Source organism: Callionymus lyra, chromosome 19, assembly GCF_982586985.1.
Source record: "Callionymus lyra chromosome 19, fCalLyr1.hap1.1, whole genome shotgun sequence".
NCBI classification, from domain to species: domain Eukaryota; kingdom Metazoa; phylum Chordata; class Actinopteri; order Syngnathiformes; family Callionymidae; genus Callionymus; species Callionymus lyra.
This window is the reverse complement of record NC_141836.1, coordinates 15,580,292-15,595,734: the sequence shown is the minus strand read 5'-3', so window position 1 is coordinate 15,595,734 and position 15,443 is coordinate 15,580,292. Positions and strand designations below refer to the sequence as shown.

At 37.3% G+C, this 15,443-nt stretch overlaps 1 protein-coding gene across 1 annotated transcript in view; it reads left to right on the top strand.

The window, feature by feature from the left end:
* grm7 (glutamate metabotropic receptor 7) overlaps positions 1–15,443 on the top strand; it is a 136,947-nt gene that overhangs the window by 61,079 nt on the left and 60,425 nt on the right. The gene's annotated exons all lie outside the window — the stretch shown is intronic.

Here is a 15,443-nt window from a genome sequence, read left to right as displayed (position 1 = left end):
AAGGGACTTGTTGTATAAACAAAGCAAGGCGAGATTACACCTGGCCGTAGAAGAAGTGAAGACCGTTATTTAAACGTAACTAAAATCGTTATCATTCGCCATGATCTTGAAGGGGTAGAACTTTATAAAGTAATAAGTTAAAAATATGGTCATGATGAGAGACTTACTGCATCTTGGAGAGAAAGACTTTCAAGTTGGAACGAAGTAATTCCAGCCAGTTCAATCGCTTTTAACTTTCAAATATAAACATTACATCATAGCCGGCGCATGTACATCAATGCATCCTGCCATGTAGAGACACTACGCTTGAATTTGGGTCCATGCACTCAGAACATTTTATTGATTTGATCTTGCTATTGATTGGAGATTTTCAAAAAACCATTGACAGCTGACAGAACCAATAAAATCTAGAGCTCCACTTCAATGGGCAGACCTTTTAACGAAAAAAGCATCTGGATCTATACACACTTCGCTTCCAGAGCCTTGTCATGTTAATAGAGTTTTAAATGTACTCACATTAAAGCAATATACCAATACGAAAGTTAAAGCAAAAATGGAGAAATGTAATTGATTAATTGAACTGATGAAGTGCAGCTTCATCAAAAGCTTCCAGACATTGATAAGATTGAAAATAGCTAATATTTGTATATAATTAGTAGTTGGAATTGTTTTAGAAAACAATAATTATATATTTCCTTCTCTTTAATCAAGAAATCAATCAAGAAATTGGCTGAATATATATATTAAAAAAATCAATGGTTGCTCATGTGCTCAAGTATTTTTACTTGCATTACATTACATATAAATATTATACCATGCTTTATTCATGAATAAGATGGCTCTATTTGCCATTATTAAGAAATAAATAAACGGAGATATATGAATCTATTTTTTTGTTTGTTTTTTAATCGCACACTTTGGGACACCATAAAAATAAATATACTCACTGCAACAACTTGTCTTCCAGATATAGAACAATAATAATCACCCCAGTGGTAGCTGATGATGAGAAAGGTGTTTTGGTGCCTTTTTAATGGGATTATTTACTTAACAATGTGCGATTTGTGCGTTTTATCTCCATATGTTCAGCTCAAGGCTTTTTTTCCTTCGAAACTGATGCACCAACCCCAACATTACCTCTTAATTCCATCCCACTGATTGTAAACAATAGTGTCCTTTAGACAAATCCACATATTCATATTCTCTACTTTCGACTGATCCACTTCAAATGTTTCACATTTGCTTACTCGGGGAGCAGGTTTGTGTGGCTGTAACTAGAACCAGAAAAACATCAGCTGTAGGGGGAGCGTCTGTTGTTGAAGCTTCTCAGGCAGGCACTATCTCTCTAAGAGGTTGCGGACACCCAAACCCAGCACATGCATACTGATTCACAAGCCTCGCAAACATCCAATTCTTCAGTCGCAAATTAATGCATGTTTCTTTTATTTTCCGTCAATACGCCACACACTCGACAACGGAACCCGATTTTCCGCCTCGACCTCGCTGCATCCAAATCAACTTTCAGGAGTGATCGCTGTCTCCTCTAGTTTTCAAACGGCGAGGAAAACCTTGAAAAGGAAGGCGCCTAATGATTTCCCGCAGGCTCTGATCAGAACTGCGGCACGCATTAATATTTAATTTGTGTGCGTTCATGTCCAGTGTGATCACTCGTTAAAACTGTAAGAAGATGTTTGTACTGTGTAATATGTATCTGTAGAGCAGTGGGTGGGAACGTATGACCAAACATCCTGATGTAAGGCCTGTTTTTGAAGTGTTAATCCATCATATACCCCCACTAATGCAGCCTCCTCCGTTTTTTTTTCCAAAATTCTTCAGAAATGTATTAGGAAGAGCAGTAAACACTCTGATATGATTATGACTCGTGTCTCGCTACAGACGGAGAGAGTGACAAAATAAGCCATTGTGGCTGTTGACTCATGATTTTCAGCTGCTGTAATTTTTTTTTTTTAACAATATTATGTATTCACACACAAATGGGAATTATTCCCCGTGCAGAAATGCTTCGTCACCCGAGGCATCTTATCTTTAATAAACACATTAATTATGTAATAGCAAAGCTGTGCATCCAAGACTCGTTGAAAAGGCAACAGTTCTGCGACGGACTGAGTGGAGATTATTGAAATAACTAGTGAATACCAGAGGAAACAAGTGTGCTTTGGGTTTGAATATTTAACAGACCAACGAAACAGACCCCTCTTTATCTTCTGCAATGACTCAGGTTTAAAACAAATATATATTCAAAACGAGACAAAAAATGTACTATAAATTCCATAGTGCACTGCAACAATACAAACTCTGTCTTCCACATTCTAAAAACATTCAATGGCTAACCGATCACTCTTCAAAGGGCAACTTATGTGAAAAAACAACTCTCCTGACTCATATGTTTCAAATTTTGAAGTTCCCCCCGTCAGAAATCTTAGCGAACGAGAGGTTACGAGAGCAGAGTCCATTATGACGTAATAATCAGCTTCACTTCTCATCCTGCCAGCTGTGGCCTCGCACCGCTTTGTTTATACAACGACTCCCTTGATTAATGACGCATGGTGACAAACTAAAATCATAGCAGAGTGGGTGTGGTTACAGTAAACAATATTTGATCTCCAATAAAAATAAGCGTTTTTAAGTACATTTTCCATGTTAATATTTCAATGAAAATAGAATTTTGTACAACCAGACACTGATGAGTACAATAGAGGTCCAGGATCTATTTAAGACACACTTAAAGTTATAGCTAAATTATATTCCAAACTCCTCACTATGGAGTATGGAGGCATATGGATGTTTTTTTGGAGGAAGTTCATCCCTGGTCACTCATTTGCTACATTAAAATGGATGTACATGTTGTCTAAAACTCTAAAAAGGAACAGATTACTCTGAAAATAATCCTAAATAGTCCTTAGTCGACAAGGTGGGTAAAAATATTGAGTGAAATTTGGATTTTGGGTGAACGATCACTTTAAAACAACACATAATTATCCTTCTAAATGGGTATTTCCCTAGTTTTGTTTCCTACGATGGACCGTTGACCTTTCCAGGGTGTCCTCAGCTGCTTGTTTCATTCAGCATTGAGAGCAGAATGTGCATTGAATCAATTAAAGAGCGATACATCCATTTATTCATCCTTTTTTTCCCCTCATAATTATGCTTAAAAATAATATTCTACACTTGCCCTATGCTGTTCCCTCCCCCACCGGCTCAATATCAAATCCAAGCCTTGGAAACTTTGAACATACTTAATCCACTGTGTTCTAAATCACACAGCAGAAGTTCCAGAAAGTAAAGAAATAAAAGATAATAAAATCCCTTATTAGTCTCACGGGTGAAAAAATTCCATCATTACGGCAGGACACCAGATAAAAGTGGAGGGAAGATAAAACCAATGCTTTAAAAACAGACCATGCACAGCAGGGGAATAGAGTCCGGCTAAATTAAATTATACGGTTACCAAGTAAGTGAGGATAGGTGGTAGAATATGATGGTAAAAATATTTTAAAATGCTTAATAAAGTTTATTACATTTCTATGATATTATATTAAGAATTCCAGCTGTGCTAAACCCTGATTTTCTTTTCTTTTTTTAAAGCTTTATATCTCCAACACACACTTGTATTCCGGCTACAGAGACAGTCAAAGGAGAGTCGATGGGATTGATGCGGATGTGTTGTTGATGGATGGTCTTTGACCTTTCCTGAGAGATCTGCCTGACATTGCTTGTGTTTTATCTAACCCCTCGTCGAACAGTGTCTTGGGGATGACCAGGTAGATGAAAGATAGAAGAAAACATTCTAGTAACCTCTACATCATTGATGATGGGATTTGACCTGCATGTCCGTTTCAATGTAGCAAAACTCCCTGTTATTGTGGATTGGTTATCAATGAGTATCATTTTATTTTGGATGGGTAGTTCAAAAGATTTAGTTTGAAAGATTTATTGTGTTCGTTGTTATCCAGTGTTGGGAAAGTTGACTCTGAAAAACGAGTTCAGTTCATAGTTCATAATTCAAAATGTTCAAAAGTTCACTGATCCATTAATGAACCTGTACATAGTTCTTTATTCCCATATGTTGCCATCAGTCTACAGAAAAGGAAAAAAGAGGAAGAAAAGGTTGGAAATAAAAATAATTAGGTTTAAAACAAGAGAAAATTGAACCACAGCTATTACAAAGAATTAGTGAAGAGTCCTCAATTGTTGAGGAATCGGGTAAAGCTCACAAGATTCCCTTTCAATAGATTATTTGAACTTGAATGATCCCAAACCTGTGGGTTTTTATTAATATTGTCAAAAAGAGAGACTCTGATCTGCAAAAGAAGACGAGAAGTCATGTCATTTTACCAGATCTTATATGATGGAGGAGAAACTGACTTACATACACTACAGTACAGCATACTTTTAAATGTTTTTTTTTATTTTTTTCATTTTCCTAGTCAAGTCAAGTCTTTTTATTGTCAAATATGCATGTATTGAGACATAGAGCATGAATGAAATGGTGGTCCTCTCTGACCCACGATGCAAAACATTAAAGACATTAAACACTTAAAACAATTAAAGACTAAACAGTTAAAGACTTAAACAGACATTTATTAAGACATTCAAGAAAATAAATAAAAATAAATAACTAACAAAATGATAATAAATAATCAACAAACTTAAATAATCAACTAATGGATGGACTATAAACAAAAAAAAACAAATAACAAAGTTGAACAAATAGAAAATTGAACTGGCTTGAAATAAGAGACGAAAAGACTCAATCAAAGCAAATTGTTCAACCCTTGTACGCTCTGGACCCAGAGGCCTGAAAACAAATGTGTTTGTGGTATCCCTTGTGGGTCAAGGTAACAAACTTCCTGGATTAAAAAAAATACATATGCAGTAGTTAAGTTCGTTCACCTTGACCTTGAAGCAACACAAGGGATAACGAGAACACACTTCACAAATTCTACAGCCATGATTATCAAAATAAACCGACAGAACCCAACTATAATTGTAGAAATGAATCAATTGAAAATAGGACATAATGTACAACTTTCTTTCTACAACACCCAGTAAAATCAAAACATCTTGAGCAGGAAATTGAAGTTTCAGCTTCAATTATCAGCCCAATTCAAACTGTCTTGATAAACACAGAGCCATCTGGGTAATTTCCACGAAAGACTGCCAAAGAAAGACGTTGACGCTGTACATTCCAGTGGCATATTCCAAGCGGGGTTTTTGTGTCTGTGCGGGGGGGATCCATGCCATTTCTGTGTTCAGCAGCTCTGAAATGTCAAGGGCGTTGGTAGGACTCTCGCCTCTCCACTTCAAGGAGAAGCTTCTCGCCAAGTATGACAATATGGCTGCACATTACCTCACGCCGAGACCAAAGTCTACACAGACTTGATTGATATTTTCTATCTTTTCGGTGAATCACACACCTTCATTCTGGCTGCAGGTGGATCTGTCGGGGTTTTGGAGCTTGTTTGTATCTCCCTGAATGTTTGAGAGAAACCTCCCACAAACCTCACTGCGGAATTGATTGGAGCGCGTTGCCAGCTCATTCGATTCTTAGATGTAGTCCCGGAGAAAAGCTCGCCTGCCAAAATACAGCGGTAACACTTAGCTGTAGGAGGGGAATCTGAATTTTGAAATACTGCAAAATAGACCACAGTACATCTGTTCAGCCTCTTGGGAGACCGGCAGACGAAGAATATATGGCTCCAGATGCATGTCGGCTTATTTTGATATGTTCCCAGCTGTTGGCACACAGAACTAGAAGGGATTTTTTCGACTATCCAGGTGATACATACAACTTTTAAGCATTATAAATTCCACGCAGGAGTGAGTTCAGGAGGTGTGCAGTCGGCGAGCGGGGGGCTGAATACATTAGAAGCCTTTAATTTGTAGGAATTTGTATTTCACCGGGCGAAATGGCAAATATGCCTGCCTCGGATTGAACTTCATTTTCCCAACCGAGAACATTTAGGATGAATAATTTAAGCGGTTTGTGCAGCGTGTGACCCGTGGCACCCACGTAGATAAGTGGGGCAACTTCCCGGGGCCTGATGAATTTTCGTATCGTTCAGATGACGCTGATATCCTCATTTTAGGGGGGGGGGGGCAAAGGTTATAGAACCACCGTGCAGGTGTGTTTGAGATTAGGATTGTAGGTCCAAGAAGGTGAAGGAGGTGGAAAGCTTTTTAAATTAACAGACTTCAACCCGAGTTTGTCATCGCGCCGACAAGTGTGGTCGAAGTCCCCTCAGGAGATAATATAAATATCAGTTTTGAATTACAATTTAAAGGGATGTTAGTAATTATAGTCAAATGTTATGATACTGAAATGGTACTTAAACAATCTTAATTTTGATTAATATATTTATTGTTTTTTGGTTGGTGCAACTAATTGAACCACAGCTTTCCATATTTAAGATATATTTATTTTAAATATTTATATTATAATATCTTCTTCTTTACGCAATATCTAAAAAGTATTCTCTCTAATAAAGCGACTTATTTCCTTCTGAATGTATTCTTTTTAAAAACTGCTACAGATTTTAATGGAACTACTTAAATAATTTTGAAATTTCATGGTCAAGGTGACCCGAAGGTCCAAAGAAACACAAGGGATACATCGAACACATTTGTTTTCGGGCCTCCGGGTCACCTCGACCAAGGGTTACAGTTATTCTAGTAAAAAGTGTAGCTGTTTTCTAACAAACTTCATTCACCTTGACCCAGAGTCAACACAAGGGATACTACAAACACATTTGTTTTCAGGCCTTTGGGTCACCTTGGCCCTGAGATAACACATGGGTTAAAATATCTCTTTTTTTGTCACATTGACATATTCTTTACCCAAATAAATCGTATTGAATTGTTATATATGCATATATACGTTTTAAATAGAGTCAGTTATAAGATGTTCTCAAGGTTTGTATTAATTATTTATTTATTTTTAATATGCTCAATATAAACATCAAATTAATATGGGATACAAGAGTCGCAAATGTGTCCTTCAGATGGAAAGATGATGCATGAAAGAAATGTTCAAGTATAAAACACATTTTCAAATAATATTTTCAGCGATTTGTCTTTGTGTAAATGAGCTTTGCTAAAAAAGATTTTCAACGACTTGTTATAAAGTAAAGGCTTTTAGTTTAAAAATCCAACGTCCCTTGTGACAATGATCACTTACTTTGTCGCTTTTAAACTGTCCCTTTAAATAAAAGTGAAATCAGTAAATATTGAAATTATTAATGATGTAGTGCACTGTAGATAGATATATGTTAAAGAGGTCGTTCATCATTCCGACACTTGGCAAGGACAAAGGAAGAGATGGCGTTTCTACCATTATGGATTCTGTTGTGACTTGTTCTGTGAATTTGTCGAAATGCCCAAGAGATGACAGTCACACTCTTACTTTGGATTGTCTGGTGATTCTTAAGTAACTAGTTGCCCACGTGGCTGAACTGATGACGGAGACGATAGCTAATAAGCTGACCTTGTGTCATTCCTCGGAGTTCAGAATCCCTGAAGTCATTCACATTCTTTGTCATCCTCATTTATTTCTCTAGTATTTGACGGACTTATGTTGAAGGGTTTCTACAAAAAGCACAAGTTTGTTTGAAAATAAAAACAGGAAAACAGGAAAAGAAAATGAAATGGAACGACCATTGTGGTGTTGCAGGTAGTGATTCATGAAACAGTGTTGTCTTTTGCTAGGCTCCTTAGATGGCGTTGTTGGCTTAAAAAATATATAAAGAGCTAAGTGATAGTTTTCCCAAAATTCAGCTTTCACTTATTTTCTACTCACCCTCATGACGACCAAGAGTTGGGATTTGTTTTCAGAGTATGAAGGTATTTGTATGTTTTCGGGGTGTATTTTTTGAACAAAGACAATTAGCGCAGTTCATGACCATCATGCAGATAAACATCGTTGCCAAAACGCATGGATTACTCTGAGAATGATCCCTTAGTCGACATGAGCAGAAAATGAGTTGAATCTTAATTTCGGGTTAACTGCTCCTTTAAGAATAAAATAACAGAACAAAGAGTACCCAATAGTGTCTTTGGAAATGAAGACAATGCTTCATTAGAACATGTACAAAAGTAGGTACATCAACTGCCGATGTGCTATTGAGCCTTGTAAATAATAACATTACATCAATCTGAGACTCAACGCTCAGATCAGCAGAGAGCGTTTGCCAGCTGTAACTTTGGATTATCCATTAAGTAAATAAGTATTGGACGTCATTTAATATCAACCAAAAGGTGGACTGGGAGGATCAAGCTTTAAAATATTGGCCTTCATTTGAGGATCGATTGATCCAACCACCCTGACTTCCTTCTGTATTGACATTTCCTGGCAGCGAGCTGCAGGCAACACCAGGACAGAGCGGATATTGACAGTATTTTATTTTAAAAAGAGCATTTTGTGCATTTTGTCTTAAGCAAACTGAGAGAAAACACAAGTGGCGAAGAGGGAATACGTGTTAAAGACTATTAGTACAGAGAATAAAACCACCGCGTTTGCACATCTGAGGAAACCTCACTGTGATAAACACACTGCTAAAATAAATGTCTATCCTAAATTCAACCTGGGGTTTGTATACTGTCTAGCAGAGCTTCTATCCTCCTGACATCGGTGCTTCAACTGCACAGCTGGAGGTCTCAGGTCGTCAGAGGGTCTGTTGTGGTGGCTCAGGAAAGAAGCAACACCAAAAACACTGCAATAAACAATCCTTGAAAGAAAATAAAATGATAAAAGCGTATACTTTTTATCGCAAAGTAAGTAGATCTCTGCATGTCGCCAAAAATTACAAATAAGTTTACTGTATACATTTGGATTTTACCCAGTCTTGCTAATGTCTAACTAATTTAGTTTGATGTTTGTAAGCGACATATTTATTTTTGCTGATATGGCATAAAACAAAAGTGACACGGGGGAGATAGATAGCACCCTGAGGCTTCACAGGGGGGCGGCGTCTGCTGTTTTAGTACACTTCTGCATCAATAAAGTTAATTTTCATGTTTTTGTGCACATCAGAATGCCAAATAGAAGAGGGCTATACATCTAATACCCATGGGTTGATTTGAATATCAGAATTAAATTGTTACATTTGTCATAAAGTTATGTGCATAGTAAATGTACTTTCAGTGCAAGACTAACCACTAACCTCACATCACTGGTTTCAATCTGTATCCAGGCTGTTTCGATAGATTAGTAACCAAGATAGGTGTACAATGGAGAGAGGAAGTCTGCCATAATTTATGTATATGAAGTATATGAGATAAGCGTCATATTTCTGTAACAATCATGTGTTAAAACGACCAGATGGGGAAAGTCAGAGGGGAAGAATTAGTCTGTGATTTGCGTGTCAATCTATTAATTCAACCCTCATACATTAATAGTTCTGTTCATTTGGAGTCATTTTACATCTTTACTTGATCATCATTTTGTCTGAGGTCAAGAACAGAACAGAATCTATTTAACATGAAAGAGCAAATCTTATTATGTTAATAGCTCAGTTATTAAATACCAAAAAAAAAACTCCTCTTTGCATAAATCGATTTCCTCCCTACTCAAATCTGTCAAACATTTTGATGAAGCTGTTTTTATTTCTTTTTGAGTTCACTCAACTGGCTTAACTTCTAAAAATGCCTTTTGATTAATGTGAGATTCCACTTTCTTGGTTAAACTCTTTGCTATTGGTAAAGGTAAGTAAGTAAGTAAGTAATTGTTATTTGTATAGCGCTTTTCCAGACCAGGGTCACAAAGTGCTTAAACAATCAAAACAATATTCAATAAAGTATATACTTTAAAGGTCAAGATAAAACTGATAACACAACAGGAGTTCCAGAAAATCAAGGAAAAGCCAAGGGAGTTCGTACCTCTGTCAATGCAGATCATCTCCCCCCATTTTGTGATTATTTTCTTTAGAACCTAATTTTTATTTTTTATTTATGTAATTCAATTTCTTTTTTAGCAATTGAAATGTCTTTGATGGCAACAGAGCAGCAGGTGACAGTAGTACTCTGTGACTTGCTTACATAACACAGTATGAGCGTATGAGAATATTGTTGGAAATTTCTTCAAAAAGTGACAAACCTTTCAAGAAAATTGTTGGTAATTTGAGACACAACACATAATTTGTCTCACATTTTTCTTAATGTTTTCTGTTTATTTCAATGTCATCTTTAACATCACGTTTCCATGTTTTTTTCCAAATTTCAACTCCTAACAAACAATATTCAACTTCAATAAAATGATTTCTATCAGCTAGTAAAATACTGTATATCCACCTTTTATAGAAAGTTATTTTGCTAACATGGTATCAAATAAACACTAGATGTCGCAAGACTTCCTGGGTAAAGCTATATAATATGAATTAAAATAATTAGAGTTTTAACCCTTAAAATGTCTGTTAATATGGTTAAAAGGTTAACAAATATTTATATATTTTTCAAATCATAAAGCTTTTCTTTCTCTTATCCCGAAATTGAAGGATTTCTTTCCAGGTATTTTTAGTCATAACAAAATATTATTTTGATATCACTGGGAATAAAGGGGAAAATGTACATGGAACCATTGTTTTTGGTTTTAGTCATGAAGCCGCACTTTAACATGTTTATCTATAATATATATGAATATATTCTTCTTTGAACTAGTGTTCTAGAATATTACACAAATTTGAAAAAAAATATTTCGATATCACTGGGAATGAAAAGGAAAACATGTATATGGATTATAAGTTTATATATATATATATATATAAGTTTATATATATATATATATATATATAAACTTATAATCCATATATATGTTGGATGCATGTACATTTTCCCCTTTTAATCCCTGTATTGTTTGTAGATCTGTGTATTATTCTTTAAAAACTAGTTCACATAAATCAATAAATTTGGGTTAGCAGGACCATTAATCATATTTTTTTTCGATCAACAAAACAATTAATTAAATTGGCTAATTTGTTTTGGTTGTTGTGCAGACTTTCAATTGAAAGAAACACATCACAAGTATTCATATCCACCAGTTTTCCATTTGTAAATACTGGAAAATTGATCGCACTTATTCCAGTCATGACTTGTAACGCTGGTCATTAAAGGCTGATTAATGCATTCATGCTTAGGTTTGTGCAGCGAACAAGCCAAACAAACCTACCATCTGTAATAACCGTTCTTGGAGTGAACCTTTAAAAAGTATTATTTTCCTGAAAGCCTGACATTTATCAGTCTCATACCACTAGCAAGCGAGACGGACAGCTTCTCTATAAACCCACAGTTTTCGTCAAGGACTCCTTCAAGACTACACAATGTCTTCCAGTGACAGGTGAAGGACGGTCCGGCCCACAGAACACTCCAGTGAAAGTGCATCTCATCTGTCTCCCTGCCGTAGTGACTGACCGGCTGTTGGACTGAGTGACAGATGAGGTTCTTCAGGTGCTCAATAATTTAGCTGCGGCGGCACCGGCGTCAGTCTATAACCTTTAGGTCGGTCTTAAACCGGCACAACATCTTCCCTCTGAAGATTTGACCTACTCATCATGCTTCTTATCTTCATCACGGGCTCCTCTGGTCTGTTATCGACCGTAGTGACCTCCACCATATCTCCCTCTCCCCCAGACCATCATCGCTCTCCACACGGGGTCAGAAGGTTTTGCTGTCGATGCCAATCAATGCATATGGTTAGATTTTTCTTCCTCGCGCCGATGATGAAGTCAAATTCAACACCAGGAGAGAAAAACACGTTCAACCTTCAAACAAATTGATCTTCATAGAATGTAATTTCTGGTCATCTGTGTATGTTTAGTTCAAGTCCTGTCGGCCAAATTCATCATCATACTTCCATGTTTATTATCAATGGCCTGCTGGTGAAAAGCAATTTTTATCACTCCAGTTTCAAGACCGAGGTAATGGAGGAAAAAAGAGGTGGACGGACAAACATAAATAAACATAAATGGACAGATCGCCTCCTCTAGTTTGTTGGAGGATAATACCCCAAAAAATTCTTGAACAGACAGACAACAGAGATTGGCGAATTGAGGGACACACCAAAAAAAGTATGGATGGATTGATGGAATAATGAATAAATATATGAATGTATGAATCTTTCTTTGAAGAAATCTTCTTCAGTCAGGGGCCGAGCAAAATGTCCTCTTGGTGAAGAGTTGCATCTACAATCGAACCAATGGAAGGAGTAACAAAGGGACAGATGGATGAACTGATTAACAGAAAGATGGAGGGATGGACAAAAAAAGAAAGAAGACAAAAGGCAGTTGTCGTGCAGACGGAAGAACGTATGATCTTCCTTTCTTCTTGGTGGAGTGATCAGGTGCAAACACAAATGGACGGAAGAAGAAACAGATGATGGTCCTCTTGAAGAAATCATCCACATGGAAGTAAAGAAAGACAGATGATAAGAGATAAAGTCAGGCAGATGAACAGAAGGGTCGTGCTCTCTTATTGGTGGAGAGATCGGCCTCATCCACACACAAGACTTATGGACAGAAAAACGGATTGTCAGATGGCTGTACAAACAAACGAAGAATGACAGTTATACAGACGGAGAGATGGATGATCAGCCTCTCTTCGTGGTGGAGAGATCATCCACAAACGATGGATGGATTGATGAACAGATGATGGTCCTCCCTTGAAGAGATCATGCCATCTGCAAGCACCCGCCAACAATGGAGGGATGGACAAAGACGCAGACAGAGGGAAGGATGGAAAGGAAAACTGAGCGATAGACAGATGAACAGGCGGACAGAAAAAAAGATGGATTGTCCTCTCGTCTTGGTGGAGAGATCAGGAGCGTCCACATAGGGAGGAACTGACGGAGAGATGGATGATTGGATGAAAGAATTATTCGACAGACGGACAAAAGAACGACTGATTGGTTGAAGGAGAAAATGAAGGGATGAAATCGTCAACTCTCTATCGTTGATTCCTGACCTTGTACGATGTTGTGAATGTATTAAATCTTCACAAAAACTGTGATTTATTCTGCCATTGGATCAGATTATTGCGCTGGGAGTAACTGACATGAAACATTGTTTGTGACGAGCGTTTCTGAACAAACGACAGAAAAGAGGCCGTGTTACAAAGCGGTGTTCTGTAAACAGAATCTAGAAACAAACAGTGCTTAAAGCTTCAGCGTCGTCCCTCTGCTTCTCAAACAGAGTTTTTTTGTCTCAGATTCACAGCCGGACCATTGGCTGCGTCTCCATTTGTATGTGTAGTCCACTTAAGGGGGATAAATGCAGCCGTCCCCGCGGTCCTTCGCGACATAACAAATGTCCTTCCCTCCATCCGCCTGGCTGAAGAAGTGATATTTAAAGAGGCAGTTCAGCGGTTGTCATCTTGTGACTCGGTGTCTCCGGGACTGACTGGAGATGCCAGATAAAAGCTGTTTATATCAAAGTAATGAGCCTGAGGAGACGAGCAATTAGAGATTCCTTCCATTTCTTTGTCTATTCAGACTAAAAGTTTTGTCGATAGGCTGCTAGATTGCTTCAGTTTGAGAAAGTTTAATTGGTTTTGGGGACAAACAAACGCTCTGCCACGAGGAATCTTATTACCTGTTGAGTCACACTCGTGGATTTGACGCTTCCAAAGTGAAAACAAATATTTTGTTTAATTAGCACGATATATTAGGCATCTGTAGAAGCGAAGGCAGATGAATTTTTTCAATTGAGCGGATTTAGATGGAGAAAAAAAAACCCATCTGGAGTTTTTCATCCTTTTTTTCTCCTCAAAAAAGCTTCATCGTATTAAATGAAAGAGTCACCCAGACATGTTTTGACTCCTCGCATCCCTCACTCCCATTTAAAATAGATATAGCACATTTTTACGCCGCTTTAAATCAAAAACAAATGTGTCTTTTAATTATTTCGCTACCGCGGCTGATAATTAGTGACCATTTAATGTTGTTGTTCTGCCACACGACCAAGTAAATGTCAATTCACGGATAGCAGATGTTAATTTAGCGTCGGTTATTATCAGTCCTAGATGTTTTGTTGCTTTCGCCACTTCTCGCAAACAAGCGTTCTGATTGGAAATAAGTCGCGGCGGTTGTTGAAGTTGGACGAAAAGGTTACCATAAATGGGGATTGAGTTTTAATCTGTGGTCGATGCGGCGTGTTATTCAACATCTCGTCACGGTCCCACGCTGTGCGAGCTCCAAAACGCACTCGACAGAAATTCTATACGCAAGGTCTTTATTTGCTCTTTAACCTTTTAATAAAAGGTGCTTAAAAACAAGCAGGTAACGGCTAAATGCCAATTGTGATAATATGCAGGTCCATGTGCGTTGGAATCTTTGGCGACGCATGGAAGCAATCAGTTAAAAACTCATTAAAGGTGACCTGTCTGCCGGTGATTTATCGTCGGTATTAATACTGTGATTGTTTGTTCTGGGTCGCCATGATCTGATCACGTGCACGGAATGATGAAAAAGGCGATTGTGAAGTTTAGCTTCACGTCCAGTTCATGCCTCGTGGAGTGATCCAGGTGACGGTCAGCGGATGAACTAGTTCATTGAAGGATCGTCAGTCATAGTTCAGTAATGCCTGATGTGAACGCACTCATTTTGGTGTCATTGAACATCTCTCGTCATCTTTCATCTTCGTCCAATAGGTCGCCAGGTTTCTACTTAGAGACTTAAAGGCAGAAACCTGCAAAAAAAAGAATTTATAGAATTTCTGTTCTATTGATTATTACTGTCTTAAACGGAGGTCTGTGAATATAATGCCCACAATAAACTGGTCCAGGGCGCAAAAAAGGTTGGGGACCCCTGTCTTAATCTATCGATGAAGAACACGCAGCATATAGTCGACATACTCCATAAAATATCAAGGATTCTTTCTATATCAACAGCAAGTTTTATGACGAGGTCGGTTTATTTGTAGACATGATCGCCGACCTTCAAAAAGATAAATCTGCATGCAGGACCGTGAACGCATCACATGCTGCCCTGATATAAACTTGGTTCAAAATTAGATGTACTCTTAAGCTTTTTAATTTGTATATGCTCACTTTAAAGTAAAGCGTGATTTATTTGATTGCATTTAATTCATCTTATTTAGTGTGTATCTATTTCATTTTCACTATTTTGTACTAAATTCAACAACAACACATACAATTCCTGCGTTGCTTTTACAATATTTACTGTTTGAAATGACAATGAAAGCTGATGTATATTTTAAAATGTTAAAACAAATACAATAGTTTCAAATTTGGTTTGATATGGGCAATCATTTTGATTAAGAAAAGCATCGTAGAAGCAAAAAATACCTGGTTAATTCTTGGAGCAGTGAAAATGTTGAATTAAGAGCCATTAACGGAACTAGTTCATTGTAAAACTGGTGAACTGAACTTTTTCACTAGTCCACGTAGAAAGCGAACACGTAACAGTGTTAGATTCATTC